The sequence below is a fragment of the Pteropus vampyrus genome, unplaced genomic scaffold (assembly GCF_000151845.1).
Source record: "Pteropus vampyrus isolate Shadow unplaced genomic scaffold, Pvam_2.0 Scaffold37, whole genome shotgun sequence".
Lineage (NCBI taxonomy): Eukaryota > Metazoa > Chordata > Mammalia > Chiroptera > Pteropodidae > Pteropus > Pteropus vampyrus.
In genome coordinates, this window is record NW_011888818.1 from 5,952,693 (window position 1) to 5,960,624 (window position 7,932).

At 40.0% G+C, this 7,932-nt stretch overlaps 1 protein-coding gene across 1 annotated transcript in view; it reads left to right on the top strand.

The window, feature by feature from the left end:
* Window positions 1-5,803: 5,803 nt before the first annotated feature.
* The window catches only part of TACR1 (tachykinin receptor 1), a 250,379-nt gene continuing 248,250 nt past the window's right edge, over window positions 5,804-7,932 (top strand). The window contains exon 1 of the mRNA XM_011358084.2: window positions 5,804-6,002. The gene's annotated coding sequence lies outside the window, so the exon portion shown is untranslated. The remainder of the gene's footprint in view (window positions 6,003-7,932) is intronic.

The following is a 7,932-nucleotide window of genomic DNA, read 5'->3' on the forward strand; positions in this document are numbered from 1 at the left end:
TATCCCTAGGTGAGTGGGTCACAAATTTGAGAACCTGGAGAGCTTATTAAAATATTGATGTCCAAGCCTCATGCCATTGTTTCTATTTAGTAATTCTGGTGTGGGGGTTGAGAGACTCAAACCAACAAACCAACAATGGCTAAGTCATATATAAAAATAGAACTCTGACCTATGACCTCTACAGCATGGAATGAACCTCTACAGCTTCATTCCATGAAGCCAAACAACCACCTCTGTAGCAAACAGCCAGGATTTGATCCACTAACTTCCAGCTTCCTTAATTGTTGTTCCTGCTTCCAACTTAGCACTAACCAGAGAAAGCCAAATATGCTTTCCTAACTAATCTCATAGGATGCTCCACTTCTGGTTAGTTCATCTCCAGCTTTTCCATGCCAACAATCTCCAACCAGGGCACACCAGAATCCTTCCATTTTTCACTACATATAATCTTTTACGCTGCCCTGCCTGCCTTTGTGTTCTTGTCCAAATGCAAGGGGTGGTGGTCGACTCCTTTACTTTATAGTAAGCTCCAAATAAATAGCCTTTGCTTGTTCTTACTTGGGTGGCATTTATTTATTTTCATAGTTTCCAGAAATCAAGAGCAAGATCTTCAGATAATTCTGGGGAACTCAACATTTAAGAGCCACTGCTATGGACCCCTCCTATGTTTCTCAAATTTTGCCATATATATATCGGGGGAGTGGACACAGATTCTCATGTCCCACATTAAGCCCCAGTTGAATCTCTAGGAGTTAATTAGGATCTTTAGGAAGTGGCCGGGATTTTTTTTTTTAACAAAACGTAAGCCTTCTCCTCTAGGTGATTCTTACTATCAAAGGCATTTAGGAGCCACTGGACTATACTATTGTCCACAGACCCAGGCCAGTTTTGCAGAATATAAAGCACCAAGACAGCTTATTATACATAGAGATTTTCAGGTTTCACCTTTGGAGATTCTATGATCTACCCTGGGTTCCCACAGTGATTTGACGGGTAGCATGTTTTGGGAAGCAGTAATCTATCTATTTGAATCTCAAACAGTAACATGCAAACAAATCCTCTGAAGATCTTGTAAAAAAAAAATGCATATTCTGAGTCAGTAGGTGAAGGGTAGGGTCAAGATTTCACATGTCTGCTGTTGCTGGTCTGCTAACTACCCTTGTGCAGTCAAGGTTATTGCATAATAAAGCCAATGCGGAAATGGCCTCAATAGTGAGACTCAAACATCAAGAGATCTCAGTGCACAACCAAGACTGTGAACACTGGTTCATCTACATACTGCTTAGACCCATGACTGGAACAGTCTTTTTACAAGAAAGGTAGCACAGGCAATCTGGTTAGAATTCTGATGAAATTGGCACTGACAGGTCACTCACTCCTCAGTGTGGCTTTGTGGTCCTTGAAGTTTCCAGTGAACATGAGGATGCCTGGAAGTCCACCAAATGCACTGAGGAGGGATTACTCCATGGAATTCCTGTTGGGCCCTTTTGTCTTCAGCATTGAAGGACTTCCTGCTGAGGGGGAGGTATAAGTGTGGCCCAGAATATCCCATGTGCTCAGCATCTAGACAACCAAGACCTGAGACATAATGGTCTTCAATGACTGAGGGATTTTACCACGAGGTAAATTTATTTTTATCTCAGAGGTAAGTGGATTGGGAGCTACCAACTAAAACAACAACAACAAAAACAACAACAACAAAAATCAAAAAACCCACCCCTGGTGGTAAGATCTGTTTCTTTTTCATCTTTCATGACTGATTACAAGGGTATTGGAGATGATAATGTTGTTGATAAGAAGGAAAATTTATATGGGTTATAATCACGATTCACCTTTCACCAGATGGCTGCATCCCATTGCCAAGCATTTGATGAGCTATTTTATGAAGACTGTTGTGGGGATGGGTTAATGTCTGAGAGCCTGTGGATTTGAATGGACCAACGTGAAGGTGCTTAACAGATTCTTGGATGCTCGGCTCATTTTTTGCATAGAGGCTAAATAAGCTGGTGCATAATAAAATCTAAGAGAGCTTTTCTAGAAGAAAACTATCTTATGCTCAAGGATTATGCGGGTTTCAAGCAAGCATATATAACGGCAGAACTGAGTGAATTTGTTATAATAGGCCTGAAATCATTTTATCGTGCATTCATGGACACAAGTTTTTAAAACCATCTATCCAAAATGCATCATAATTGACCAATCATAAAAGTATCATGGCTGATAAACATTTCAATCTGTCTGTGCTCTGTAATTATCCATGTTTTATCCTCTGCATCACAAATGGTCTTTGTTTTCAACTATGGCTCAATGTATAAACAAAAGATATCTCGAAGGAATACTCAGACATCTGCAGCCTAGGTCATGTTAGAGGAGACTGGTGAGCCAGAGGCCCCTTTGTAATTACTGTGATGTGGTGCCTCCTTCTCAGGCAGAAGTTGGGAGGTTAGCAGGAGAAGGCAGCAGAATGCCCATGGGATAGAAAATTCTTTATCATCTGCAAACCAATGCATGTCTGTTTTCAGAGGAACAAAATAGCTCTCAAGTATTGATATCCAGAGGTGGGCCTAGTGGACATGAGTCACTGGACATGAGTTATTTAAATATATATATATATGTATACACATACACGCACGCACACACACACACACACACATACATATATATACACACACACACACACATATATATATATTATATCATGTATCTTTATTTTAATAACAAATTTGATGTGAGTTCAAAGGTTTTCTGAATGGAGAGATCTAAAAGATGAAATGGATAACAATGTTTAGTGGATGATAATATAGAAACTCCAGACCAAACAAAATAAACAATTTTTAAATTAAAGTCTTACATTATAACATGGTAGAGATTAAAATTGCCTTTTTTGGCCTTCTCTCATCATTATATTTTAATATCCAAGGAGATATACAACAAGAAAAAAAAAACCTAGCAAAGGCACTGAATGCAGAGATAAGAGAAACCTAAGACATAGTCTGAAGAATTCTAATGACTACCTTATCAATGGGTATCTGATTGAGAAACACAATACTGAACTGCACATACCCTGCCTTACCTTATCCCCACCATCTGCCGCTGTGGACAGACGCCCAGAGAGCCCACAACCAACCACGCACACGATGGGAACTTTCAGACCCAACTTTGATAAAAGAGCACAGGTGAAAGAACTGGCTGTGCCATGCTGTGTGCCGGGACATGGAGTCACCTCAGGAAAAACCTGGGAACTGTGAAGGGTCATGTATCACACATATGAAAAGAAGAGCCGCACATCAGAGAATCTGTGAGACAGAAGGGGAGAAAGTCCACCTCAGTCCAGCAGACTTCCTTCGGAGACTTCTGGCCAAGCCCGAAAATTCGGGCCAGGAACAGTATTTGTCAAAGTTGCCTCTAAGTCCATGTTGGAAGAGGAAAGCCGCCAGCACCCAAGGGGCTAAATACCCCCTTCATAATGCTCCCTAAAATTCTATGGATAGTTATCCTCCCTAAAGCATCAGTTAACTAAAAATTAATGATAAAATAAAATCAGCAAACAAAGCCTTAAGGAAAAATTCAGGTAAAGAGAATTCTTTGAAGACTCAGAAAGAGTAAATATTTGCAAATTAGTTGCTATAGGAAACAGAATTTAAAAAAAAAAAAATTAAAAAACATCCTTTTGAGTGTTCATTGACAATCCAGAAGCTCCCACTGGTCAGAAATTAAACACTGTGCTCAGGCTCCTAACACCGAGTTGATTTAACACTCTGTGGGAACCCAAAGGCCCCGCTGGGCTCCTGTGAGTTGTACCTGTCAACCCAGAGGCTGGCAGGGAGAAGGCTTTGGCCATCAGAGAAATTGGATGCAGCTGCAGGAGGCCAGAGACAGTAAAAGGAGGCAGAGGTATTTACCCAGGAAGCAATTTCTTTTCTTATCTCCTCTCGCTTGTCATACTTTTAACACATTTTGATTGACCTTAGACTGCATATAGAATATTAAACTTCCTGAATTTGTTTTTGTATGGTTTCTTATCTGGAGACTCTTTATGCTACTTACATGGGACTGTGGAATAGTAGTTCCTCAGTCCTCATCTTTTGCTTCAGTAAATTAGCACACAATCATTTCTGGCACTGAGGATGAGACAATATTACTATTTCTTTTTGATGTATTAAGCATTGCACGAGGCTTTCAAAACAAGAATTCACATGTAATTCTTACAAAAACCCACATGTAGGTGTGAAAATCCCCAGTTTGTAAATTAGACCAGGAGTCCCCAACCCCAGGGCCAAGGCAGGAACCAGGCTGCACAGCAGGTGAGCAAAGCTTCATTCATATTTGCAGCCACTCCCTAGCCCTAGCATTACCTCCTCAGCTCCACTTCAGATCATCAGGCATTAGGTTCTTATAGGAGCACCAGTCCCTAGTCCCAAAAATGTTGGGGACTGCTGAATTAGACAACCTGCTCCCAGGAGGGAAATATAACTTGCCTAAGGTCACCTGAAGAAGGCAGGATTTGAACTCAGGTCTACTTTATTCCAAAGTTCTTTCTGCCAGAATCATGCTTTCTCAATACAGCACACTACCATGAGTCGATAGTTTTCTCCACAACTTCCCATCTTCTGGTTCAATTGCTCTTGGCAGAAGTACAGTCCTTAGTTATTTTCTGTAATAGGGCCCTTCCCTAATTTATTGGGTCAGTTTGCTGTACCCATTGAACCTGGACTCTGAGATTCACCTTTTCCTTGGCATATATTCTCTTTTTTGGGCCATTCGCAATTGGCTGGTGATTTTTAGCCAATTATTAACCAGTTTTTATCAACTTGTTAGCAATTCACTAGGCAAAGAGAGGAAGAATTGTAAGTAATCAGAAGAGAATGATTTGCCCCTACTTTCCAGACTCTGCCACAAAAAAAAAAAAATGAAACTTTTAAAAAAATCATTACCCAAACCAGTATTACTCACCTTGATAAGTTACCTCATTCACTAAATGTGATTTCGAATGATTTTCTAAGAAAATCAAATCTACTTTCAAAGGGCAAAAATTTGGCATAATTCAGATATTCAAAAGAATGCAATATGAGTTATAAAAGCAATTCAAAGTTAGTCCAAAAATAAAGTCTGAGCAATGATGGTTTGGTTGGAATAAATACAAAGTCTTTCAAAGAGGCCATGTTAAAATGCAACATTCTTTCAAATGTAAATTTTCTGGCATCTTATTGAAAACTTAGAGTCATTTTCTTATTTTTTAACTCCTTGAGAACTAGTATTTTTCCAATAAATATTATTTAGTGCCTAAATTAGACAGAGGTGGCTTAAGTTACAAGTAAAAACATTAATTAATGCAAAATTCAAACCTGAAGTGAGGTGTTCAAATCATAGACCTTAAAGTATGACCTTAAATATAAAACTTGGCTTACTTGGGGTGTGGAAAGAAGTGTGCATGGTATTTCATTCTATCCTGGCTCAGATCCCTTTAATGTACTACAGGGGGGAAAAAATGGTTAAATTGTTAACTATTTATTGGGATTCAGATCATATTCCTTACAAGGAACTTCAGGGGAGTGGGCAGGAAATATCAGATTATTAAAGATTATTGGCTACTTCTTGTGGATTTCAGTAAAGATGACATTCAAAATATGGTTAACAACTGGTACATTCCTGGGTCCACCAATTAGAATGGATGTGGGTGTGGAGCTGGACCCTGAGGCTCTGCTGGATGCCACATTGACTCTTCAGTTGTTGATTGTGGTGTCTTCTAGGAGATACTGGGAGGGGCTAGGGCACCAAGGAAGGGTGGAGGGTAGTGAAGGAACTGAAAAGAGGCTATAGCTCTTTCAATGTTTTAACAAGTTCTGGTCCTACAGGTAAACCGATTAAATATCACTTCTGGCTTTCAGGAAGATCCTGCAGGAAACAAGCTCTCATCCAAGTTGACCCATGTGATAGAAGCAGAAAGAGAGCAGATTGCAGCTGACCTTTCTCCTGTGACCAGTCATCCAGGACCTGTGAGGGTGAGTGTTAAATTCTCTGTAAGTAAAAGCAGGTGATAATAGAAACAGAGTGTACATGATAGAGCATAGAACTGTCCTCGGAAATGGGGAAAGCCTGATCCTTGGCCTCTCTTCCACCAGTAAGTTTCCTGCTGTGCCTTTTCTTTCTGATACTTGATGTAAGACAAGAATCTGGGTGCTGCAAAAAAAAAAGGGACCTTGACCCCACCACCCACGAACATTTCCTGATGAGTATGTTATGCCTATCAGAGGTGATATTGTTCCCACTGCTAAATACTCCCCATTGGGTTATACACTGGGACGGGGAGGAGATGGGCTCTGCCTCCCTGCCTGGCCTCTTGCTGTAGGCTGAGCCATGGCAGTAGCAGGTTGACATTTGGTCTAATGGGCAGAGCCCCCAGGCCTATTGCTAAGAGATAACTGCAACAGAACAGGACATTGTCCAGAGTTAAAGACCGTGATATTAGAATGTATTGCTTTGGTTACTAGCTATAAATTTTCCCAGGAATGGAATAGACTGGCGTCCTGGTAGGTTTTTAAGTAAGTTAAACTAGCAAAGAAAATCCAGCTTAGAAAAAAGCCCATAATACTCAACTTCTAAAACAATTCCCAGGCTCCAAAATCAACAGGAAGGGGATTGCTAAAGCAGCTCCCTAAAGAGAAGTGATCTCTGCATGTTTATTAGCCACAGTGCTGTAGGTGACTGGATATGAGGAATCTTACCAGGTTGAGAGTCAGGGAAGCTGGACTGGCCGACCAGGCGCAGAAGCAGAGGATACGCTGTGGACCAGTCCAACACATCTCATGCATTTTCAGTTTTCCCCTTTATAAATGGAAGCTCCCATTGTTTTCCGTTCACTATTGGTTATTCAGTCTGTTGGGGGTGGTTAGATGCATCAATTAGCCATAAGTCGACAGACTAAAAGAAGCCACATAACCAGACATACCCATTACTCAGGGGTTCTGGTCTTGGAGCTAGATGAGGTAACAATGTTATTTGGGGTGCTCTCCCTTTCAAGAGTGGAGTAAATGCATATGTGATTTCACCTGTGACAGTTGTATTATGCTAGGAATTCTGAAATTGTGCGTATGAGAATAAAAGTCAGTGTAAACCCTGGGCAGCCATGACATAGAATATAACAGACTAAGGTAGCTGCATATATCTACCTAGCAAACTTTCCTTTCTCCTTCTTCTATTAAAACCTTCTGCTCCCCTGGCCACCAAAGTAGCCAATGAGACTAGGCCTGGCTAATAACAAGCCCACACTGCCCTTTGAAGTGATTTGTTCTGGTGTGGTCATGGGACCCAAGGAGACATGGGGAGAAATAAGTTTTCACTGCTCATGGTGGCTTGGCAGCCACAATCAGTGAATATGGTCCCCAATGCATGAGAAGAGATAAAAACTGGACAGTGACAATGTTAGTGGTGCTGAGTAACCAGTTTCAGACCCTGAGGCCCCAGTTCCTAGTTTTCATAGTTCTTCCTAAGTTTTTGTGAACTACTTCTACATCTTTCTTTATGTATATGCTACATATAAAAATATATAATTATACATGTATTACACATAGAATTCTGCATACAATTATATATAATTATAATTATATAGGTAAACTTGTATATGTAACATATATTATGAGTTTTGTTTCCTTTACTTGCAACCAAAAAAGTACCATGCACTATAACCTTGACTTCTATCACAAGCAATAGAATGATTAAAATGACCCCCAAAACTGTGCAGCTATTCTGTAACATGTCTTATTTAAATAAACCAGTCATTATATTTAATATATAATGACATGAGAGATTAAAAGCTGCTGTAATGCCTGTGACATTACTATATATAAAAAGCAGGAAAATATTTTAGAATATATTGAGTAGACTGTTGTCTATCACCACATACCAAAATTAACTCAAAATGGATTAAGGACC